This window comes from Mauremys reevesii, linkage group 17 (assembly GCF_016161935.1).
Source record: "Mauremys reevesii isolate NIE-2019 linkage group 17, ASM1616193v1, whole genome shotgun sequence".
NCBI classification, from domain to species: domain Eukaryota; kingdom Metazoa; phylum Chordata; order Testudines; family Geoemydidae; genus Mauremys; species Mauremys reevesii.
This window is the reverse complement of record NC_052639.1, coordinates 28,304,045-28,328,223: the sequence shown is the minus strand read 5'-3', so window position 1 is coordinate 28,328,223 and position 24,179 is coordinate 28,304,045.

Here is a 24,179-nt window from a genome sequence, read left to right as displayed (position 1 = left end):
TGTTTTTCACTCTTCTTTTTTCAAGACCCAAAGGGAGAAATCCCCTCCCTCCTCCTACTCCATGGGAGGAGGGAAGCAGGGATTGAGCTTCTCTATGAATAGCTCCAGTGCCTGATTCTGCTTGAACTTACTTTTCCTGAAAGAGGCACCATTTTTCTCAGTTTTACCGTCACCCCTGGGGTTCTGAATAACAGCAGTGAAACTGACCAAAGCTGCTAGTGCTTGGCAGCATTGTGAGGCGGAATCGAAGCTCTGGAACTGCCAGTTTGCAGACTCAGGAAGACAGGTCTGCACTGGTTTACATTTGGAAGGTTATCTTCAGATAATGAAAGCTGGGCATGTGCTTTCTTCAGTCCCTGACAATGCATGGCAGAGAATACAATTATTAAAGAAAAACAGTTTTAGCCCCTTTTTGCACAGTTACCTGCACTTATACAGGTTGCAACCTGATATTCCTTGCACAATCTACAAGTTTGGGTGCATCGGTAATGCCCTAATTGTATTACCGTTGCACCGTGATTTTGCTTGGTTCTTTTTAACCAAGGTGAAGTATTCCTAGAAAATAGGTGAAACATTTGGATTTGTAACAGTAATGTAAATACTGTGATAAATTCAGTGCCCCTGGCTTCCCATGGTTCCACAATCATAGAAATGGCACTGGAATTGACTTTTATCTTCAGAATTCTCCCCCCGCCCTCCCTCCGCAGATCACCATAAGAACTTCAGGAAGGGCATTTGAAATAACACATAAAAGTGATTCCATGCACAAGTCTAGAGTGTTTTCTGTTTCTCTGGAATTTGGCAGTCTATGGTGCTTAATATGGGCATATATGTTTGATTACTATAGAAATTTTTCAGATCCTGTAAAAAAAAGTCTGTCTTCACAGAATCCTCTCATCATTGGTACAGAAAGTGAAACAGAAGTGCTGCAGTATTTTAGGGTTTCTGGATTTGTTTTTCTCCAGGAAACAATTTTGGTGCTTTTATTATGCCAGATAATTACAAAAAATGTACTATCTTAAAAATATTGGTGATTGGCAGCAGTAGCCCTGGAAACGAAAATGGGTGAGATTTTCAAAAGAGAGTAAGTGATTTAGGAACATAAGTCTCATTAACTTTTAATGGGACTGGCATTTCTAAGTCATGCAGTTTTCAATGTCTCACCCATCATGTAAAATAGGGCTTGAATTTTCTATGATTTAGTTGACCACTGGCATGTACTTTCAGTATTTTCAAAAGCATATACCAAATGGTAAATTAGAACATGCTGTAGCATGGCTAGTGCTGAATTATCAGACAAGTAGTTTCAAAACTTCCAATTTTTATGCAGTATGTAGCTATTTATTTGTTCTAAAATCCATACTCTTACTGGCAGACTATTCTCAGACCTTGTAACCTTGTATGACTCTTACATAAACAAAGTTGTAGCTTCTAGTAGAGACTTAACTGATTTGCTCCGCTCTTTGTGTTATAGAGGAAAATCTTGTTCTCAGATGCCGATTCTTGAAATGATGAGGTTTGTCGATCCCATAAATCACCTTCTTTCAAGGCCGGATCAGATATTCAAACAAGGTTATGAACCTCCTTACTTGTACAGTCATAATTCCAAAACAGGTCGATCAAGAGGAGTTAAGTCCCTGCCCTGTATAATTTATAAACATGAAGCTGAGTAACCTTGGATGACTAAATTAAACTCTAAAATAATAATGAAAAGCTTAGCTTTATTTTAGCAAACTGGTATTACAAGTTTCATGACATAAATGTTAATTATCAATATCTTTGGCACTAGAAAATGGATTTTTCTCTGCACAAAGTCCATTTCTTGGCAGAGGATACATTGGGAACTATCAATATAAAAGGATTAATGTGGAGACATGAAGAATAATAAAACATTAAGGATGTTATCTAACTATTTCAAATAGAGAGAAAGAGGTACATGTCTACCTATAATATGAGTTTTAGGATCAGCGGGCTCAGTTGTTTACAGATTCTGAATGATGCTTTGTTTTGATTCTTGTGAAAGCTTCCTTATTTATTTTCGTGGCCCAGGGTTGTCTCCCTGGTTTCCCTGTTTATATATTATATAATAAGCATGTTAATCAAGGGTGATCATGTTAGGTTCTTTTCATCCGTGGTTTAAAACAATTAGAGAAACTCTTTCTTTCCCCCCCCTTAGCTTAGTCTGCAGAAAAATTCACAAGATGAAATAAGCTCTGTGTGGGTTTTTCCCATGTAGAGCAGTGAAATTGTCCTATTTGTTTTTCTATTTCATATTTCTGTACATGTTAATTTATTTTTATTCCTAAACCATTCCATAAGTTCCTATGTTTAAATATAATTTGAAAATCAGAGTCACTCTGGGCAAAAATTAGAATTAAATTCTTTATTAGAAGTACATCATTAAGCATAAAGAATTAGGAGTACTTGTGGCACCTTAGAGACTAACAAATTTAATAGCTCTGTAAAGGCAAAAAGGGAAAGGGCATGGGTGGAAATGAAAAAGTGCAGGCATTTGAAGAGGGATTTCACTGGAGAGAGGATGAGGCTTGGAGATGGTAGCACACATTTAAAAAAAATTCATATTGCTTGTGTTTCAGGCAAAGATTAGGCATTTATTTACCTTTAAAATACATTTTTAACTGGATTTTCAAAACAGTTGCTCTCAGAAACCACTGTGTAACTTAACCCCCTTAATTTAATTGTCTAGTAATTGATAGAATTAGAAACCACAGATATTAAGAAAGATTACACCAGAGGTTATCAAGGTAATTCACTGGACTGCATTTCTGGCATCTTTTGGATGATGCTGCAGAATATTTGGGGCACGGGACCATTGTTTTGTTAGACAGTGCCTAGAACAATGAGGCCCCGAACCCTGATTGGTACAAAACATAATAGAAAGAACTGGGTGGAAATTGCTGAAGGGCCCGATCTTGCTCTAATTGAAGTCAATGGAAAAAATTCCATTGATTTCAATGGTGTAGAATTGAACCACAAAGGAGGCAGTTGGGGGAGGGATACCGCTGGGATAGGTTTACAGAAGGACAAGTGGCATTTGGGCAGGGGCGGCTCTAGACACCAGCGCGCCAAGCAGGCGCTTGGGGCGGCCGTTTCCCGGGGCGGCATTTGGCTCGGTTGAGCTCCGCCGGCATGCCTGCGGCAGGTCCACGGAGCCCACGAGCGGACCTGCCGCAGGCATGACTGCGCGGGTCCCGTCTTCCGCGGCTCGGTTGAGCTCCGCGCAGCTGCGGCAGATCCGCTCGTCCGGGCTCCGGTTGAGCTCCCGCCGGCATGCCGGCAGGAGCTCAACCGGAGCCGCGGGAAGACGGGACCCGCCGCGGGACCGGGGAAGGGCAGCGCAGCGCTCCGCGCTGCTTGGGGCAGCCCGATTTCTAGAGCCGCCCCTGCATTTGGGACTTCAGACACCTTGCAGAGCCAGAATGAAGTGACATACACAGAAGCAAAGACAGAGGGGTGGTTGGTGAAGCTATTAACAGCTGGGAGGTCCAGATATGTGAGCCACACTCAACAAAGTGAACATGTACAAGCACCGGGGCCAGAGTTTATTGTTTCCTGGATACTTTAAACAGGATCATTACATGCTGAAATAGATGAGTATTGCTAGAGTTATGAAGGCAAAATTGTCCTGTTAGATTGCACCTGGGGAAATCTGGGTTTTGTTTTATCTGTTGGTTTTATGGTTACTGTATATTTTGTTCCTGTCCTCTTTATAAAGTGCTGCTGATTTTTATATTGTTCCTTTTTCATTTGATGCCAGGGCCTTATTATATCCCGTTGTTGTTTTTAGGCTACTCTTGTGGAGTATGAAATATAATTAAAGGCCACATTTTCAAAGGATCCTCCTCTATTCAGGCGTGTAGAAGTTTTCATGCAAATAGCAGCATGTGCATGTTTCAGGTAACAGCAGATGCATGCACAGGTGATAGATTCAGACTTGCAGTGCTCAGAAAGTGTGCATACAGATATTTGCATGGATTTAAATAGAGGCCACTTTTTGAAAACGTGTCAAAAAATATCAGTAAGTTAGGCCACCTTATAATTAGGTTACATTTAAATAGCTACATAAGTGGGATCAGGGAGATCTACTTTGTCCTGAGCTGTTACAATTGAAAAGTGCTGGGTCACTTTAATAATTTCAAACCCCTATAAAGAACCCCTTGTTATGGCAGGAGTCTTGTAGGTGATGTATGTGATGATGAATATGCCAGAAAAATTCCAAGATATCGTGTGTAATTGAGCAAAACCCCAGGTTTAATGGAATTGAAAAGTACTTGTGTCACAGATGTAGGCAATTACTGTTCATAAAGGGGCACCCACAACTTGAAAATCATTTCAATCAGAAAATGCTGCATCTACTATTGTTACAATTAGCCACGGAGGTTGCTGTCACTGAAAGGGATTAATGAAAAAATAACATTTTCATCTCTTGTTTTCATTTGTTTGCTGTGTGCATTTGGCAGGTCTCTGTGTAATAGTCCTTGTGTGATGGTGCCTGCCCTTCCCTATGCTACTGAAGAATGTGCTGATCAGTACTGTGGTAGCAGAACTGAAACTGAAAAGGGAGCAGGCAGGACTATGCACAAAGAGAAAAGGGATGTAGACCTACCCTTTGTACCCTGCAGGACCTGTGGTCACAGGCCCTTCCTAATTTGGGGGGAACCAAGGAATATGAAAAGTAATCTCTTGTAAATTGAACCAATGTTGTCTGACTGCTAGAGTTGGAAGCTTGATACTAATTTTTCCTAATGATTGTAAGTAATTTACAGTCACCTGGCTGGCCTTTGAGGACTGACAAATCACAGCCAGAAGCCCCCTCGAGGTTTGAAACCTGTTCAGTCTCAGTCATCTGGTGAGAGTTGAATTCTAGGCATGGAAAAAACGAGCTTAAGGAGGCAGAATTTTATTGTGTACCTGGGATTTTGTCCCTTAGATTCACTGGGGACATTGGGGTTTGTCCTTTGTTTCACCTTTTCATCCCTCCCTCCCTCCCTCCTTTCTCTTCGTCTCTTGCTTCTTTTATCCTCTCTTCTATTCCCCACCCAAAACCAGGAGAGGTGTGTGTGTGTGTGTGTGTGTTGCGGGGCAGTGATCCCCACCAGTGACCTGGGCCATCCTTTGGGCTCTCTGGTGAGAACTCTCAGCCTCCCATCCTCAGTTTCTACCCTGATTGGCTGAGCAGGGGGTTATTGCCAGAGAAGAGACTCAGGTCTTGTTGTTCTTTTTTAAGACCAAGTAAATAAGTCATAAGCAGTTGTATGTTTGATGAATTTTGCTGCTTCTCTGCATTAATTGTCTCTGAGCAGTTCATGATTCTCTCTGACATTCCAGTTCTCCTAAAATACTGGCTGAATATTTACTGTGCACTGTTGCTGGTCTGGAGCTCATCTGAGAGCACTTTACTCAGATCATTCAATGTCGGAAATTTAAGATCCGATGCTTAGTTTGAAAATCAGGGCTCTTGGGTCTTATTCCCAACTCTGCCACTGATTATGCGACCTAAGACAAGTCAATTATCCTTTCTCAGCCTTATCTTCTCCCTCTTTCAAGTAGGGATAATAATGATCCTCCTACCTACCTCACGGTGGGTGGAGATAGGGCCAACTCTAGGTTTTTGCTGTCCCAAGCAAAAAAAATTTACTGCCCCCACCCCAGTCCTGGGCTCCTCCCTGAATCTCCCTGCTGCCCCAGCCCTGGGCTCTGCCCCTCCCCCCCCCCCCCCGGCGGCCCCCGGTCTGGGCCGCCCCCCAACAACCTGTACCCCTGCTGCCAGCCCTGGGCTCTCCCCACACACCGCACCCCATGCCATCCCAGCCCTGGGCTCTCCCCACACACACCAGCACCCTCTGCCACCCCCGCCTTGGGATCTTCCCCACACATGCACCCCGTGCTGCCCCAGCTCTGGGCTCCCCCGGCCCACTTGCACCCTCCTTCCACCCCAGCCCTGGGTCACTGGTAACTTGCTCCCAGAGTGGGTCATTCAGCAGGAATTTTGGATGTGCACAGAACACAGACAGGATTGGTTCCCATATGGTTACAGAACTGCAGTAACATGGAAAAATTTCCAGCTTGTGTGATTAAAGGATATCTGGATGCATATTATAAGACTGTCCTACAGAAATGAGGAAACGTTGAGGTGCCTTTATTATTCTTATGTTCCATTCTTTGTTTCTATGGGCAATTTGCCAATGCAATATCACTGTCTTCCTTTTAAACAAATAAAACTATAAAACAAACAAACAAAGGCAATGGCTGTTGAAAATAGCAATTCCAGTCCTAAAAACCACTGGGAAGCATTTCTTGCTCAAGTTTATCCTACTTTTTCTACAGCAAATTACAGTGAATCAGTATATTTGATTTGGGAGAAATGAAGTAACAGCTGCCCAAATTGAGCTTCAGCACTCCTGAATTTTGAGGGTGTTCAAATCTGGAAGGCAGGTGCTAGATTCCCTTTCTGAATATTAGCTAAATCTGGAAAGGAAAAGTCAATTTCTGCTTCGATGGCTCAGAAGTGGAAATCCTCTACGTGCCTGGTACTGTATCTAAAGCTGCCCAGGTCCAGTAGAGCCTCTCCTCCCTTACTCTTAAATTCTAGTGGGATCCACGTACCTCCCTTGCTAGGATTCAGATAAAGAGGGAACTGTCCATTTAGTCCACCCAATTCCTTCCTTGGGGCTGCAAGGTGAGGTCACACCAGTATCTCTAATCCAGTCTGGGGATGTCTTCTGAAGGGGATATCTAGGGCAAAGCCTTCTACAACTTGGGCACACTCGTTCCCCATTCACAGTGCCACCCCGCTCTAGCAGTGAGCTCTCCATTGACAGCAAGCTGCAGCTTGAGGTTTCAGCTACCGTACTCCCTCCCCCTCCCTTTCCTGTTGATAGCGGCCAAGGGAATGCTGAGAAATGTAGTTTTTCCTGCTCCAGAGCTGGCTCTATAGGCAGGAGCTAACCAGGAACTACAGCTCCCAGGGCCCCTGTTGGTTCTCAGCTCCCAGGCTGGATCCCTGCTGGCTGCCGCCCCTGCAAATGGGCTGCTCCAAGCACCTGCTTGCTTTGCTGGTGCCTAGAGTCGCCCCTGCCTCCACCCATCCTGCACCCCACCCTGTGCCCCAGCCTGGAGCCTGCACCCAGCACCCAAACTCCATTCCAGAGCCCAACCTCTCAACCATCCCACACCCCAAACCCCTGCCCCAACCCAGGGCCTGCACCCCAGACCTCCTCGCCCGACCCAAACTCCCTTGCAGAGCCTGAGGCAGGTGAGGGGCAGAGTTCGTCGGGGGGGGAGGGCTCTGTGCAGTAATATAGTGACTCCTTGGGTCTTTGAATGAGGCTTTATACTTGGGGTGGGGGGGTGAGGAGGCAAGCAGCGAGTCGGTGGATGGAGAGGGGCAAATCTCCCAGATTCAAAATCTGTGACTGTGTCTGTTGGTCCTTCTAGCTGCTTTTCTCTGGGCTGGGGGTTGTTCCCACAGGAAGGTGTTTGCTTCTTATCCCCGAGGCCATCAGTATGTCTGCTCTTCTCTAGTCAGCCCACTTGCCAAGCTTGATTGTCCTTGGTTGGGCTGCCAGCCCCTCTCCAAGGATTGCAGCTGTCTGGAGGTACTGCCCTCCACGCCTTCCTCAGTCACACCTCATTCATGCAACAGGGCAGTTGATTACCGAGTAGGGGGGGAGATCTTATTCTACTTCTAGCAAAAGACACTTTTCTTTTACCTTAATTACACTACCTTAGGGTACCGCTATAACATATTACCAAGGTTCAATACAAAGTCATATACAAGTTATACAAAAATGCATAATGCAGAGATTTATCTACAACTGCACTGATTGACTGCATTGATTGACTGTGCAGTAATATAGTGACCCCTGGTCTTTGAATGAGGCTTCATACTTGCCTCATTAATGCAGAGAAGCAGCAAAATCCATCAAACATATAAGTGGTTATGACTTATTTACTTGGTCTTAAAAGAGAACAAAAAGGCCTTGAGTCTCCTCCTGTCATTAACCCCTGCACTGTACAAAGACTGAATGGCCCATCCCAATTGTGGATGTACTGCAGAGACTTGATTTGAACCTGCAGTTTATTCCATCACTGCTACAAGCCTGAACCAGGGCACCATTTACCCTAACACTGATTTTCATATTAACCATCAGATCTTGCATCTGAAGAATTTTGTATTCACCCACGAAAGCTCATGTTGCAAAACGTCTGTTAGTCTATAAGGTGCCACAGGATTCTTTGTTGCTTTTACAGATCCAGACTAACACGGCTACCCCTCTGACACTTGACATCAGATCTTGAATTTCATACATTGAATGACCTCAATAAAGTGCTCTCAGATGAGCTCCAGACCAACAAGTATGCACAGTAATTATTCAGCCAGTGTTTTAGGAGAACTGCAATGTTAGAGAGAATCATGAACTGCTCAGAGACAATTAATGCAGAGAAGCAGCAAAATCCATCAAACATATAAGTGGTTATGACTTATTTACTTGGACTTAAAAGAGAACAAAAGGCCTTGAGTCTCCTCCTGTCATTAACCCCTGCTCAGACAATCAGGATATAGACTGAGGATGGGAGGCTGAGGGTCTCACCAGAGAGCTCAAAGGATGGCCCAGGTCACTGGCGAGGATCACTGCCCCAGCACTACTGCAGCTCCACAGTTTGGGGTGGACCTCCCACAGTGAGCTGCCGAGCACTCCCCACACACACACACACACACACACACACACACACACACACACACACACCTCCTGGTGTTGGGAGGAACAGGAGAAAGGAGAAAAGAAGCAAGAGAGGAAGAGAAAGGAGGGATGGATGGAGGAAAGGTGAAACAAAAGGACAAACCCTAATGTCCTCAGTGATTCTAAGGGACAAGATCCCAGGTTTGGAATAAAATTATGCCTCCTTAAGATCATGTTTTCCATGAATTCAACTGTCACCAGATGGATCGGACTGAACAGTTTCAAACTTCGAGGAGACTCTTACCTTCTAAACAGGGTCGGCTGTTTTCAAGTAAAATCACTCAAAGGGAAGGAGAAAACTCGAAAGAGGTTCCTCCTGGCGCTCAGGTACGTGAACCCCAATACTCCCCAGTCCTCAAAGAGACCTGGAGAAGGAGACTTGCTAAAGCAAAGCCACAGGGTCTCTGAGGTTTCCCTGGCCCCTCGCCCCTGTCCTGCCTGGCTGATGTCAGCATCTCTCTGTGAGGTCACCACCTCCCCACCACCTTTGGCCAATAGTCTGAGGTTCTGCACAAGGCCTTTGTGATGTCACTGCCACCCCTCCCTTGCTGGGCTAATGTCCTGCCCCTGGCCAGGCACTTTGGAGGTTTGAGCTACTCCTGTGGATCACCCCACTCAAGGAGCATTCGTTCTAGGAAGCAAGCCGGGTAGACAGGAAAACATCAGGCGCTGCTCCCAAGGTAAACTCCCAATGCAGTTTTAAAGAAATTAGTCGACTTTATTGCCAGAAGAGACCATTAGAGCATCTAATCTGACCCCGGCATATCACAGGCCTCCTGTATGACACACTAGCTACTTTTGGGGTAAACACATTCCAGAAAGGCATCTAGTCTTCATGAAATGACGTCACGAGACGGAGAATCCACCACTTTCCTTGGTAACTTGTTCCTGTGGTGAATCAACCTCGCTGTTGAGTATTTGTGCCTTAATTGTAATATGAATTTGTCTCTTTTCACCTTAGGACCCGGCGATGTGGGAGTGTGCCAGACCTTGGGCTGCAGCCCAAGCCGGAACTTCTACATGACAATTAAACAGCCCCACAGCCTGAGTCGTGTGAGCCCAAGTCAGTGGTGCGGGCCAGCCACGGTGTCTAACAAGTTTCGTGGAGAATTTGCGGCAAAACTGGGAACTGAACCCAGATTGTTTCAATTCTTGCCTCCCCCCTTAACCGCAAGCCCAGCGTGTGTGTGTACAGCATTGTTTTGGTCTGTGTTTGCCTTGCATTGGCTTCCAAGGAGGCTGTGGACTTTCCTTCATTGGAGGTTTTAAGACCAGGTTAGAGATCGCCAGTCTGCGAATGTCTAGGGATACTTGGTCCTACCTCAGCACAGCGGGCTGGAGTAGATGACTTCTCAAGATCCCTTCAGGCCTACATTGAAATAATTCTCTTTTTTGCTGCGTCATGTTCTACGCTGAGCTGTTTTGCATGGTGCCATTTGGAACTGTGATCGCACCATGTTGTGTAGCAGTTTTATGGTGAATTGTTTTGCCTCAGCTTGTTTTCCATTGTGTACTTTTGTCCTAGGATGTCATAGTTCGCATCGTGTTGCTTTCTTTTCCTTTGTATTGTCATTTTATGTTGTGGAGTGTAGGTTGTGTTTTTTCCCCTGAATTTGCCTGACATTATGTTGTGGTGAGTTTTATTCTGTATGTTGTGTTTTTATATGTATATATTGCATCGCATCCTAGAAATGTAGGGCTAGAGAGGACCTCAAGATGTCATCAAGTCCAGCTTTCTCTGCTGAGGCAGGACCAAGTATATGTAGATTATCTCTGACAGAGCTTTGTCCTATTTGTTCTTAAAAACTTCCAGGGAAAGAGACTCCCCAGCCCCCTTGTAAGACTGTTCCAGAGCTGAACTGCCTTAGCTCTGGGGACACCCACACAGATTTTAGTGGTGAGCAGCTCTGGAGAGAGGAGACCCCAGTGAGTGGGCAGTTGGATAAAGAGACTAAAGTTGGGAGGAGAAACATTGACGTGTCCAAGGTCACCCAGGCTGTCTGTGACCGAGCTAGAAATAGGTTCTAGTGCCACCGTACTGCTGTTTCTGAAGGTCTCTGCCACACTGCTGTTTTAGGCACTGATGCAAACCCTTAGTGTAGACAGAATTTACACTAGTGCACTCTGGCACTGCTGCACCATGTCCCAGTTTGAAGGTTTGGGGTGGGGAGAGGGCTGTGACCTCCCTGAGGCCTGAGGCTGACTGAACGGTGCAGCTGGTAACGGAGGGCAGCAGTGAGTGCTGGAGGTATGAGCCAGGAGCACAGCCCCACAGGACTGGACACTGACTTCTCCTGACCCAGGGGACACACCCCCAGCGAGGTGGTTTGTCCATGGATGTGCAGGCTGTATTGGCAGAGCAGCTCATTTGCAATCTCTGCACAGCTCTTCCTACAGTGTGCACTGGGGACCTTTCCAAGCTGCGAGTGACGGGGCTTGGGAGTTAACAGGATCTGTTCCTGGCTCTGTCATGGACCTGTTTAGTGACCTTGGGAAGTCACAGCTCCTCTCTCTGTAACACTGTCTTCAGTGACTCGAGAGCACTAGCACCAGCCTCAGGCAAACTGGTGAGAAGTAGGGCACAAACCCCAAATTGGGTGTGAGGTCTGTATGGAGATTTCACCAACCAAGTATCCAGTGTAAACGCTTCAGGAATTGTAACAGCATTAACATGGAATCACAGACAGTCCTCTTGGGTGATCCCATATATCTCACCAAGCAGGTGAGCTCCCCTTTGTGACAGGTGGTCCCTTACTCCCGGGTTCCCAACCTTTTTCTTTCTGAGCCTGCCCACCCCCACCCCCACACACGCTTCTAGCCAGTCCTGTCATAACCTGTATTAAGACTTATTTAAAAGGAAACGAGTTGTTAACAAAGTTAAGCAGGTAATCCTATAGATGCAGATGAGTTGCAGTCTTAAATTTCAAAGGTAATAGAAGCTTCTGTAATAAGCAAGCTCTACATATTCCTTAGGACTAACCCAGGTTAAGCAGCTGGGGATCTCTTGCTTATGCCTAGAAACTTTGCCCCCCCCCCCCCGAGTCCAGGCAGCATACAGACAATCAGTTCCTTCTCTATTGGGTTTTCATCCCCTTCCTACCATGTGCTCTGAGCAGGAAACTCAGCAAATGGGAAGTGAAGAGCACAACAACAGTCTTGTGTCCTTGTTAACATCCCATAATAGTCTCTCTGGTGTTGATGGACCTTTCCTGCCAGGCATTCTGTTGCCAATCAGCACTTCACGTAGGTAAAGTCTCTCTCCTGTCTGGTGATTTACAGAGCCACAGAGGCTCACAATGCAACTAGTCAGATGTTAACTCAGGCAGCAACTTACAAGCATTCAATAAAGTCTAAACACAAAACACATTCTTATGTTCACAGTCTGTATGAGGAGTATCTACTCATTTGGACTCACTGGGGAGCCACAGAAAGAAACAAGGTGTGCTGAGGCAAGAAGGCCCAATCTCAGAGCCCCCAGGGTCACGCTTCCCAAAAGCTAAAACTAGGCCCAGCCCATGAAAGTGGCACTCCCAGGAGAGACTGTATAAAGGCTGGAGCATCAAATAACTTAGTTAATCTGAGAGAGCTGCCTTGGGGACAATGACAGGGAGAAACCCCAGAGTGACTTCTTTGATTCTGCTCATCTCTGGCCTTTGGTTCATAGAATCACAGAACTGGAAGGGACCTTGAGAGGTAGCTAGTCCAGTCCCCTGCACTCAAGGCAGGATGAAGTATTATCTAGACCAGGAGTGGCCAACCTGAGCCTGAGAAAGAGCCAGAATTTACCAATATACATTGCTAAAGAATCATCAGCTCCACCTCCTGCTCCCAGTGCCTCCCACCCATGGGAAGCCACACTAATCAGCACCCCCTCCTCGCACTCCCGATCAGCTGCTCATTCTATGCAAGACAGTCGGTGGGAGGAGACAGAGGATGGGCGTGGGCACTGCAGGCTCAGGGAAGGGGTGGGAAGGGGTGGAGTGGGGCAGGGCCTGTAGCTGAGTAGTGAGCACACCCAGCACATTGGAAAGTTGGTGCCTGTAGCACCAGCCCGGAGTTAGTGCCTGTACAAGGGCCGCGTATTAAATTCTAAAGAGCCACATGTTGGCCACCTGATCTAGATCATCCCTGAGAGGTATTTGTCCAGCCTGCTCTTAAAATCCCCAATGATGGAGATTCCACAACCTCCTAGGCAATTTATTCCAGTGCTTAACCACCCTGACAGGAGTTTTCCTAATGTCCAACCTAAACCTTCCTTGCTGCAATTTAAGCCCATTGCTTCTTGTCCTGTCCTCAGAGGTTAAGAACAATGTTTCTCCTCTCTCCTTGAAATGAACTTTTATGTACTTGAAAGCTGATCATATCTTCTCCTGACTAAACAAACACAATTTTTTCAGTCTTCCCTCATAGGTGATGTTTTCTAGACCTTTAATCATTTTTATTGCTCTTCTCTGGACTTTCTCCAATTTTTCCACATCTTTCCTGAAATGTGGCACCCAGAACTGGACACATTACTCCAGTTGAGGCCTAATCAGTGCAGAGTAGAGCGGAAGAATTACTTCTCATGTCTTGCTTACAATACTCCTGCTAATACATCTCAGGATTATACTTGGGTTTTCCAACAGTGTAACACTGTTGACTCATATTTGCTTGTGATCCACTGTGACTCCCAGATCCGTTTCTGCTGTGCTCCTTCCTAGGCAGTCATTTCCTGTCTTGTATGTGTGCAACTGATTGTTCCTTCTAAGTGGAGTACATTGGATTTGTCCTCATTGAATTTCATCCTATATTCTCCAGTTTGTCCAGATCATTTTGAATTGTAATTCTAGCCTCCAAAGCACTTGCAGCCCCTCCCAGCTTGGTATCATCTACAAACTGTATACGTGTAACAGAGAGACTCTGCTACTGGGAGGGTTTCACTATGTCTAGGAGGGTTACACCCTGGTGGGAGGGCTAGGCCTGTACTGGAATAAGGTCATTTTGTGCTACACAGTGTGGCAGAACCTAGAATGTCCATTACCAGGGAAAAATGCTGGGGGGAATTGACATGTGGAAAGGACAGAAACCCTGTCTGAATTCTCTCACATTGCCCTTCTTGCCCTGGCAGGCTACAGAATAATGTCCACCTTTCACCCTAAATCATCCCCTCCTCCCAGCAGGAAGGAAACGGCTGCAATGGAGCTGGCTCAGGTAAGGGATTATCAGGGAGCTGGTGGTGGGTTCTGCTTGGAGGAGAGGAGAAGTAAATGTATAGGAGGCGGGAGCTGCTAGAGGTAGTGGGAGGCAGGAACTGTCTAGGGTGTGGAATGGGAGGAAAGGATGTGACAAACCTGCTGAGACTTGTGTACTCTAGGGTGTGATGGACTGTCACCCTGGGGGTGCAGTCTGGGGGGCTTCTGGGAAACACTGTCCCTCTAACCCTCAAACTGGGTTGGCCCTTCTCACACTGCCAGCCTCTCCAGGCCCTGTTATTACCCAACAGGACAGCAGGTGGCACCACGCATCCAACTAAGCTACCTGAGTGCTTTACCTAAGCCACTCAAAGACAGATAGAAGACAAAAGCCAATTTCCCAGCCATAAGTGGTAGCAAACAGATCAAAGCAGATTACTTAACAAATAACCAAAAACTCAAACTTAGCAACATACTATCTGGATAGAATTTGAATTAGCAGTTTCTCACCTGACTGATGATACAAGCAGTCCACCAAGTTTCCATACACAAGCTAAAAATCCCTTTACCCTGGGACCAGCAGTTCCCCAGTTCAGTCTTTCTTCCTCAGGTGTTTCCAGGAGTTCTCTTGTGTGGGAATGAGGCCAAGAAATGATGTCACACTCCACCTTATGTAGCTTTTCCATATTGCAGGGAACCATTTGTTCCAAACTTGTTTCCCAGTCCAGTTTGTGGAAAAATACAGGTACAAAAATGGAGTTCGTTGTCATGTGGTCTGCTCACATGCCCTAGCATGCCCTGCTGAGTCATAGTAGCCATGGCTCATAGGCTAGCTGAAAAATTCACAAGAGGGCTAAGCTCTTCCACGGTCCATTGTCTTTCTTGATGAGCCATGGACACTGTCTGGCTTCTTTGTTGTACCTGAAAGGCTTGTTGTGAGTGTTACCCAGAGTAAACACATTTGAAATACAGATACAGAGTCAATATCCATAACTTCAGTTACAAACATGATACATGCACACAAATAGGACAGTCATATTCAGCAAATCATAACTTTTCCAATGACACTGAACATGACGCATCTTGCACAAAATGTAACATAATTATGTCCTAATCATTTTATAATCATACCACTATGCTGAATGTGTGGTGTAGTGTCAGGGCCTAATTTCAAGGCACAGGAGTTGGGAATGGAACTTCCACTCTTTGTGGAACAGGAAATAACCCTCCAGCCAGGGCTGGGAAAACTTCCCGGACTCCCAGTGCTGGAGCCTGAATCTTCTGACACTTCATTAGTTACCACGAACCCCAATCTTTGTGGCAACTGCAAACTTTATCAATGATGATTTTATATTCTCTTCCAGGTCATTGATAAGAATGTTAAATAGCACAGGGCCAAGAACCAATCCTTGTAGGAACCCCCTAGAAAGAAATCTACTCAAGCATGGTTCCCCATTTACAATCATAGTTTTTAATCTGTTTAATGTATGCTGTGTTTATTTTGTATCTTTCTATCTAGTCAAAATATTGTGCTGAACCAAGTCATATGCCTTACAGAAGTCTAGGTAATGTTTTCACCTCTCAGCTCATCAATACTATTAGCTGCAACCAAACTTTTGATCTCACCCAATAAGGATATCCAGTTAGTTTGATTGGATCTGTTGTCTCTGAACCTTTGTTAATTGGTACTAATTATATTACCCTCCTTTACCTCTTTATTAATTAAATCCATATTCGCTGCTCTATTATCTTGCCCAGTATCAGACTAACACTCTTGTAATTAGCTGGGTCATCTCTTTTACACTTTTTAAATATTGGCACTGCATTAGCTTTATTCCATTCTTCTAGAATTTCCCCATTGGTCCAAGTCCTAATTAAAATCAACATTAACTGTCCTCCACCAGGTCTTTCAAAACTCTTAATACAAGTTATCTGGACCTGCTTATTTATACATGTCTAACTGTAATAGCTGCTGTTTAACATCCTCGTGAGTTATTGTTGGGATGGAAAGACTGTCGTTGTCAACGTCTTATATGATTACATCATCTGTTTTCTCCAACTCCAGGAGTGAAATATTTATTGAACACTTTTACCTCTTCTGTATTATTTTTGATAATTCTGCCATTTCCATCTAGTAATTTACCACTACCATTGTTAGGGATTAATTTTGTACTTAATATACTTTTTTAAAACTTCCTTCTTATTTTCATTAAGTGGTCATTGATTTCTGATAGCTTCCCTTACCAATTTTCTACAATTCTGACTTTCTAACTTATATTCTTTACTGTTGACTTCCCTTTCTTCCATATATTTTCTTTGGAGATTCCTACCAGGAGCCACCAGCAGGGTTCAGAGACAGCCCCATCTCCTATATCAAGCCCTGGCTAGTAGCTATGTGATAAATGTGATGACTCTGCCTCTGTCTGTCAGCTGGGAGACACAAAGGTTCTCTCTTTCCACCCTCTGATGCCTCCTGGCTGCTCTAAGCAAGGTGGGGTGGGACTCTGTTAACATGTGCCTCCTGGAGCTCCCATATACCTGGTGCTGCTATTCCGTGAATAGTGGGGTTGTGAGTGGGGCAGCAGGTACTGAGTGTTGGACTCTTGCTCTTTCAGGGGCCGGTGAACTTCGAGGAGGTGGCTGTGTATTTCACCAGGGAAGAGTGGGTTCTGCTGGACCCCACTCAGAGAGCCCTCTACAGGGATGTCATGCAGGAGAAATATGAGACGGTGGTCTTGCTGGGTAAGGAGTCCTTTCACCTGGGTTATTAGAAGCTGTGGGGTCTCTAAAGAACCTGAGTAGTAATAACTGTATACCTTTATTCATCATACAAGTTTTGCAGGTTTTCTTGCTCCCCTTTTTTTGCCTTATCTCCCATGCGCTAGTATCATTTTTGGACATGTGCCTTTTTGGTGCCATCAGTCATTTTAAAATTGGATTTAATATATCCTTATTGGCTATATTAATCACTGAAGCTTTCATGCCTTTTCCTCATTTTAAGAGGAAAATATGCCTCCTGTAGAATTCTAAATTGAGTAAATATGTGTATGACTCATGCATGGTTTGTGTGACAGTGAGATGAGCTCTTTTAGGAGGCGTGTAATGTTGCCATTCAGGATCCCATGGGTGAAGGGATAAGAGAGTCGTGGGAGGGGCGGAGAAGTGGGGGGAGTAGATAATTCTGGGGTGCCAGGACATGGGGAGGGTGTGTGCAGGGTTAGAGCTAAGAAGCAGCAGGGAGGTAGGAGGTAGTGAGAGATGAGGAGAAAATACAAGAAGCTCCCAAGGTGCCGGGAAGTGGTGCCGGCTGAGAGTAATGGGAAGAAGGGGAGGGGAGTGTGGAGGAAGGGCACCCGGGAAGTGGGCTGGGTGGGTCATTGGGAGGGAGGAGAGGTTTGAAAATCTAGAGGTGTGGGGGATCCCAGACCTTTAACCCTCAATCCCTACTGAAGCCTTGTTGCTTTAGAGCCTACACTCCAGTTTTATTTCTGTTCAGTTTCACTTCTTTTACATTTTCCCCAAATATCATTATTTTAACATTTGACCTCCCTCTCCCACTCATAACCCCTCTCCCCATATAACCTCCCCATGTCTATGCTCAGTGACCCTGGCCACTGATCCTGAGTCCTTGCTGCATTCCTCCCTGTGACGATGCGGTTCTGGCGGGACCCAACTGAGAGTGTCAAATCAGGACCAATTGCTCAAACAGGGCAGTCACAGCCCTAGGGCTGGGTTTTTCCACCTCTAAGGCAAAGCAAACCAGCCAGACAAAGAGGACTTTGGTTTCACCCACTGGCTAACCACAAGTCACACAAGCAATTCCCTTAGACACTCCAGTCTCCCAGTATCACCACCAGTGCCACTCGTCCTGGGGATGAATGGTTATGAAAACCAACACCCCAATAAAAGAAAATGGTTCTCTCGATCCCAAAGGACCAAGCCCCAGACCCAGGTCAATATACACATCAGATCTTACCCACAAATCACACTGTTGCCAATCCTTTAGAATCTAAAATCTAAAGGTTTATTCATAAAAGGAAAAAGGTAGAGATGAGAGCTAGAATTGGTTAAATGGAATCAATTACATACAGTAATGGCAAAGTTCTTAGTTCAGGCTTGTAGCAGTGATGGCATAAACTGCAGGTTCAAATCAAGTCTCTGGAGTACATCCCCCGCTGGGATGGGTCATCAGTCCCTTGTGCAGAGCTTCAGTTTGTAGCAAAGTCCCTCCAGAGGTAAGAAGCAGGATTGTAGACCAGATGGAGATGAGGCATCAGCCTTAGATAGGCTTTTCCAGGTGTAAGAACCTCTTTGTCCTTACTGTGGAAAATTACAGCAAAATGGAGTCTGGAGTCACATGGGCCAGTGCCTGCATACTTTGCTGAGTCACAAGGCGTGTCTGCCTTCTCTCCATGGGTCAATTGTGTAGCTGATGGTCCTTAATGGGCCATCAAGCAAGCTGGGCAGAGCTAACACCAACTTGTCTGGGATGTTTCCCAGAAGCACAGCACCAACTTGAAATAAAGACAGTATAGAGCCAATATACATAACTTCAACTAAAAATGACACATGCACACAGACAGCATAGTCATAACCAGCCACCCATAACCTGGTCTTAGACACCTTATATGACCCCCTTTACCTAAGATTTGGTGCCACTAAAGGACCTTGGTTGCAAAGCCTGTTCTATAGGGTCCCAGTTTATACCAATAACGTCACACTCCCTCCCATAGCAGGGCCGCTACCCAGACACAAATGGGCACTTTGTTGATGATGTCACTGGGTGGTTGTGTAGCCCGTACAATTGTTACACCTATAAGATTACATATTCCGAAGCCCTTCACACCACTCGGGCTTATCTCTATACACCCATACAGTCTGTTCCCCAGTGTTCCCTTCCCAGCTCTGATGCTGTAGAGCATTTACCCCCGTCCTCCTTCCCAGCCTTGCCTGTGTCCTGGTTCCTGTTCCCCCCACTTAATAAACATGATTCCAATTTCCGTTCCCCCTCCTGTTTGACCCCAGTTTATTGCCAGAAGAGACCATTAGAGCATCTAATCTGACCCCGGCATATCACAGGCCTCCTGTATGACACACTAGCTACTTTTGGGGTAAACACATTCCAGAAAGGCATCTAGTCTTCATGAAATGACGTCACGAGACGGAGAATCCACCACTTTCCTTGGTAGCTTGTTCCTGTGGTGAATCATTGGTGTCCTCATTTGAAAAAGATGGTGTGAAATTGGAGTTGAGGCAGCAAAGAGCCACCAAATGTTCTGACTATTGGTCAAAGGTGGTGGGAGGTGGTGACCTCACAGAGAGATGCTGACATCAGCCAAGCAGGACAGGGGCGAGGGGCCAGGGAAACTTCAGAGACCCTTGTGGCTTTGCTTCAGCAAGTCTCCCTCTCCAGGTCTCTCTTTGAGGACTGAGAGTATTCGGGTTCACGGACGTGAGCGCCAGGAGGAACCTCTTTTGAGTTTTCTCCTTCCCTTTTAGTGATTTTACTAGAAAACAGATGTCCCTGTTTAGAGGGTTAGAGCCTCCTCGAGGTTTGAAACTGTTCGGTCTGATCATTCTGGTGACAGTTGAATTCATGGAAAGCATGATCTTTAGGAGGCAGAATTTTATTCCACACCTGGGATTTTGTCCCTTAGATTCACTGGGGACATTAGGGTTTGTCCTTTTTGTTTCAACTTTTCCTCCATCCATCCCTTCCTCCTTTCTCTTCCTATCTTGCTTCTTTTCTCCTTTCTCCTGTTCCCCTCCCAACACCAGGAGGTGTGTGTGTGTGTGTGTGTGTGTGTGTTGCGGGAGAGTGCTCGGCAGCTCTCACTGTGGGAGGTCCACCCAAAACTGTGGAGCTGCAGTAGTGCTGGGGCAGTGATCCCCGCCAGTGACCTGGGCCATCCTTTCAGCTCTCTGGTGAGACCCCTCAGCCTCCCCTCCTCAGTCTCTACCCTGATTGGCTGAGCAGGGGGTTATTGACAGGGAGGAGACTCAGGTCCTTGTTGTTCTCTTTTAAGACCAAGTAAATAAGTCATAACCAGTTATATGTTTGACAAATTTTGCTGCTTCTCTGCATTAGTGGTCTCTGAGCAGTTCATGATTCTCTCTAACATTGCAGTTCTCCTCAAATACTGGCTGAATAATTACTGTGCACACTTGTTGGACTGGAGCTCATCTAAGAGCACTTTATTGAGGTCATTCAATGTATGAAATTCAAGATCCGACGGTTAATTTGAAAATCAGGGCTCTGGGGATCCTATTCCCAATTCAGCCATTGACTGGCTTTGTGACCTAAGACAAGTCAATTCTCCTTTCTCAGCCTGAGCGTCTCCCTCTTTCAAGTAGGGATAATAATGATCCGCTCCTACCTACCTCAACACACTCACTCTTCCCCAACACACACACACTGTCTCTCCACACACACAAACAGTCTCCACACTGCAGCTGAAAAGCAGCTGGCAATCTAGTAGGATGACCCTGGAACAACGGGATAGAGAAACCTGCATCACTGAAAGTGCAGCCACAAAGACACCACACACCAGATTCCCCTAGCTGGCAAGAATCAAACCTCCACAGAAAGATCCCTATGGTATTGTAGGCCAGCTTCCTAAGGCCTCAGCCTCAACCACTTAACCCTGGGCCTTTCTACCCTCTGGTTCTGTTCTAACGGAAGGATCATTTCCAAGTGTTCGCTCAGACCAGCTTGCCCAGCACCCTCACTGCTGTGCATCTCTGTATGTGTGGCCATGGCTGAACAGCAAGAATTACTGCCCATTTCCCTTCTGGCTGGAGCATGGTTTGTGGTTAATGATGTTGCTGTAGATTGTTGGCTTCCTGCCTTGGCAATTCAGACAGTTCCTTTTCCCAACATATCTCCAGCACATCAGTCCCTGGCTGGGTCTCCTGGGCAGTGGAAAACATAAGAACATAAGAAAGGCCGTGCAGGTCAGACCAAAGGTCCATCTAGCCCAGTATCTGTCTACCGATAGTGGCCAATGCCAGGTGCCCCAGAGGGAGTGAACCTAACAGGCAATGATCAAGTGATCTTCCTCTTGCCATCCATCTCCATCCTCTGACAAACAGAGGCTAGGGACACCATTCTTACCCATCCTGGCTAATAGCCTTTTTTGGACTTAGCCACCATGAATTTATCCAGTTCCCTTTTAAACATTGTTATAGTCCTCGCCTTCACAACCTCCTCAGGCAAGGAGTTCCACAAGTTGACTGTGCGCTGCATGAAGAAGAACTTCCTTTTATTTGTTTTAAACCTACTAATTTCATTTGGTGAACCCTAGTTCTTGTATTATGGGAACAAATAAATAACTTTTCCTTATCCACTTTCTCAACATCACTCATGATTTTATAGACCTCTATCATATCCCCCCTTAGTCTCCTCTTTTCCACCTAGAGGAGAAGGTGCCATTGTTAGAGGGCTTTCCCTTCCCCTGCCCACTTCCCTGGTTCTTGTCACGCAGGCAGCAAAAGACCAGAAGTCAGGCTTACAGACAAAGTGAAGTTTACTGGGGTTAATTTCCAAGCAAGCAGATTCCGAAGCCCTTCACACCAGTCAGGCTTATCTCTATACACTGATAGAGTCTGTTCCACATTGTTCCCTTCCCAGCTCTGACACTGCAGAGCGTTTACCCCACATCCCTACAGACAATTCTTCCCTGGGTGCTGGCTCGTGAGTCTTGCCCACATGCTCAGGGTTTAGCTGATCACCACATTTGAGGTCAGGAAGGAATTTTTCTCCAGGGCAGATTGGCAGAGACCCTGGGGGGTTTTCGCCTTCCTCTGCAGCGTGGGGCACGGGTCACTTGCTCGAGGATTTTCTGCACCCTGAAGTCTTTAAACGTCGAGTTGAGGACTTCAATAGCTCAGACATAGGTCAGGGGTTTGTTACAGGAGTGGGTGGGTGACAGTCTGTGGCCTGCGTTGTATAGGAGGTCAGACTAGACGATTATAATGGTCCCTTCTGACCTTAAAGTCTATGAGTCTATGAACTCTGACACTGCAGAGTGTTCACCCACGTCCACTTCCCAGCGCTGACACCACAGAACCTTGCCTGTGTCCCTGTTCCCCGTTCCTAGTCCCATCCCCGTTAGCACCCCGTCCCCAGCCCGAGCTGACAGAGTGGAGCAGGCTGGGGCCAGGTCCTCCACTTCCCGCCGCCCGGGGTGCAGGGCAGGCCCGACCCCACACTCACAGGGCGGCGGGAAGTGGGTGATCCGGCCCCAGCCCACTGCACTCTGCTCCCAGCCTTGGAACTTGGGGGTGGGGTGAAACACCCCCCCACAATCCCCCGCAGTGCAGCTGGGAGCTGGTGGAGCAGAGCTGGCTGGGGCCAGGTCGTTCCACTTCCCACCGCCCGGTGAGTGCAGGGTGCACCTGATCCCTCCTGCAGTCCACCGGGATGTAGCTCAGGGGAAGGGGCGGAGTGGGGAGATGGGATGGAGCAGGGGTGGGAAGAGGCAGGGTAGGGGCTTTGGCAAGAGGCGGAGCAGGGGCAGCTTTCCTGGCTGGCTCAGCCAGCCGGGGGATCGGGCTGGTCGCTGGAGCAGTACAGAGCTGCATAGGGCACCAGGAAAAATGGGGCAATTTGGTGCCTCCACATCCCTTCACCAGGCAGTGTCCCTGTTGTGTGGGCTGTCTTCATAGGTCCTTTCTCGATCTTTCTCACCCTCTTGTCTTGAGTCTCCTGTGTCTCTCTTTTCAAGCACAGACTAACTCTGGTTGTTCAGAGGAGGAGGACCATGCCTATGCATGGCCAGCAGACAGCGACAAAGACCCTGGCCAGCCTGCTCCCTGCCATGCCAAACCCCACTGAAGGCCACCCACAGATCAGCATGCGCAGCGGCTGCTGATGGTCTGTGGCCAACATCAGAAGACGGTAGGAAAGCAGGGCCAGCCCCCCCGGTGGGGCCTCTAACCGTTCCCACTCTCCGTGCTCACTTTTGCAGTGGGGCAGGAGATTTTATCCGAAGAGGCTTTTCCCCAGCTGGCGAGAAGCAGAGAAACACCCAAGCTCCCACGGTGCTATTTAGCAAACCCCCTCAAGCACAGGGACAGATGCACATTTGGAAGAGTGAAACTGCTCTACATGCTAGCCTGGGCAGATGCCCATTTTCTTTGGCAAGTCAGGAATGGCAAAGGCGAGACTGGAAGCACCTGGGGCTCATGCCCCAGCCTTTGTGACGCCCACCCCCCAACTCCTTCCCCGGGCTCTAGCTGAAGCCAGAGCATTGGCCTGAGTGGCCAAGAAGAGGTTCCAGCCCTGAAGGGAGCAGGACTTTCAGCATGAAGGTAAAACTGCACAAGCACAACGGGACTTGACACCTCAATCACCTGATCCAAAGTCAGCTACTTTATCCATTAGGCCACATGGTCACATAAGAAAACTCTCTCCAAGTACTTCTTTGGAGAAGACAGACACTATGTTTCTCAGACTAAGATCATCTACTGAGGGGGCTGAGACTCTCTGGGCACAAGAAGTTGAGATCCCAAAGACATATGAGACTTAATTCTATGGGGTCAGGTGCAGGACTTTGGCAGGGAGGCTTAGGTAAGGGGGACTGGGGTTCAGAGGATGGACCGGCTGTCTAGGTGCGGAGATTTAGTCGCACTGAAGCACAGGAGGGAGGAGGAGGAGGAGGAATCCTGCTGATGGTCAGTGGCTGTGCAGAAAAAAGGGTGTTGATTTCCCCCATCCTAAATGGGCTGGTTGGCTTGACCCTTCTCCCCTCTGCGGAACGTGGTGGGGACTGTAGCTCGCCCCTCGTGGGGCAGGAGGGCACAGGTGCAGGGCACTGGGCTCCGATGCCCCTGGACGGCAGCTCCGGTGGGGTCGGGCAGGGCAGCGTCTGTGGTTTACATTCTGCATTGCCTGGTGCTGAGCCATTGCACAATCCCCAGTCACGCCGCACAGCACACCTCAAGAGGCGGTGGGGGGCCAAGCAGATGATCCAGCACGCGGGGGGAGAGGGACGGTGGCTGGGGGGAGGAAGGGTCTTGGGCTGCCCTGGGGAGTGCAGAGCAGGGTGACCCCAGAAACCTGCAGCAAAGGGATGGACAGGTGGGCTGGGTGGATAGACGAGGCAGTGAGCCTAAAGGGAGTGGGGTCTAATGGTCAGAGCAGGGTGGGGTTGTGTTCTATCCCTAGCTCTGGGAGCTGCGTGGGGTCTAGAGGAGCGAGCGGGGGACTGGGAGCCAGGACTCCTGGGTTCCATAGTGGCAA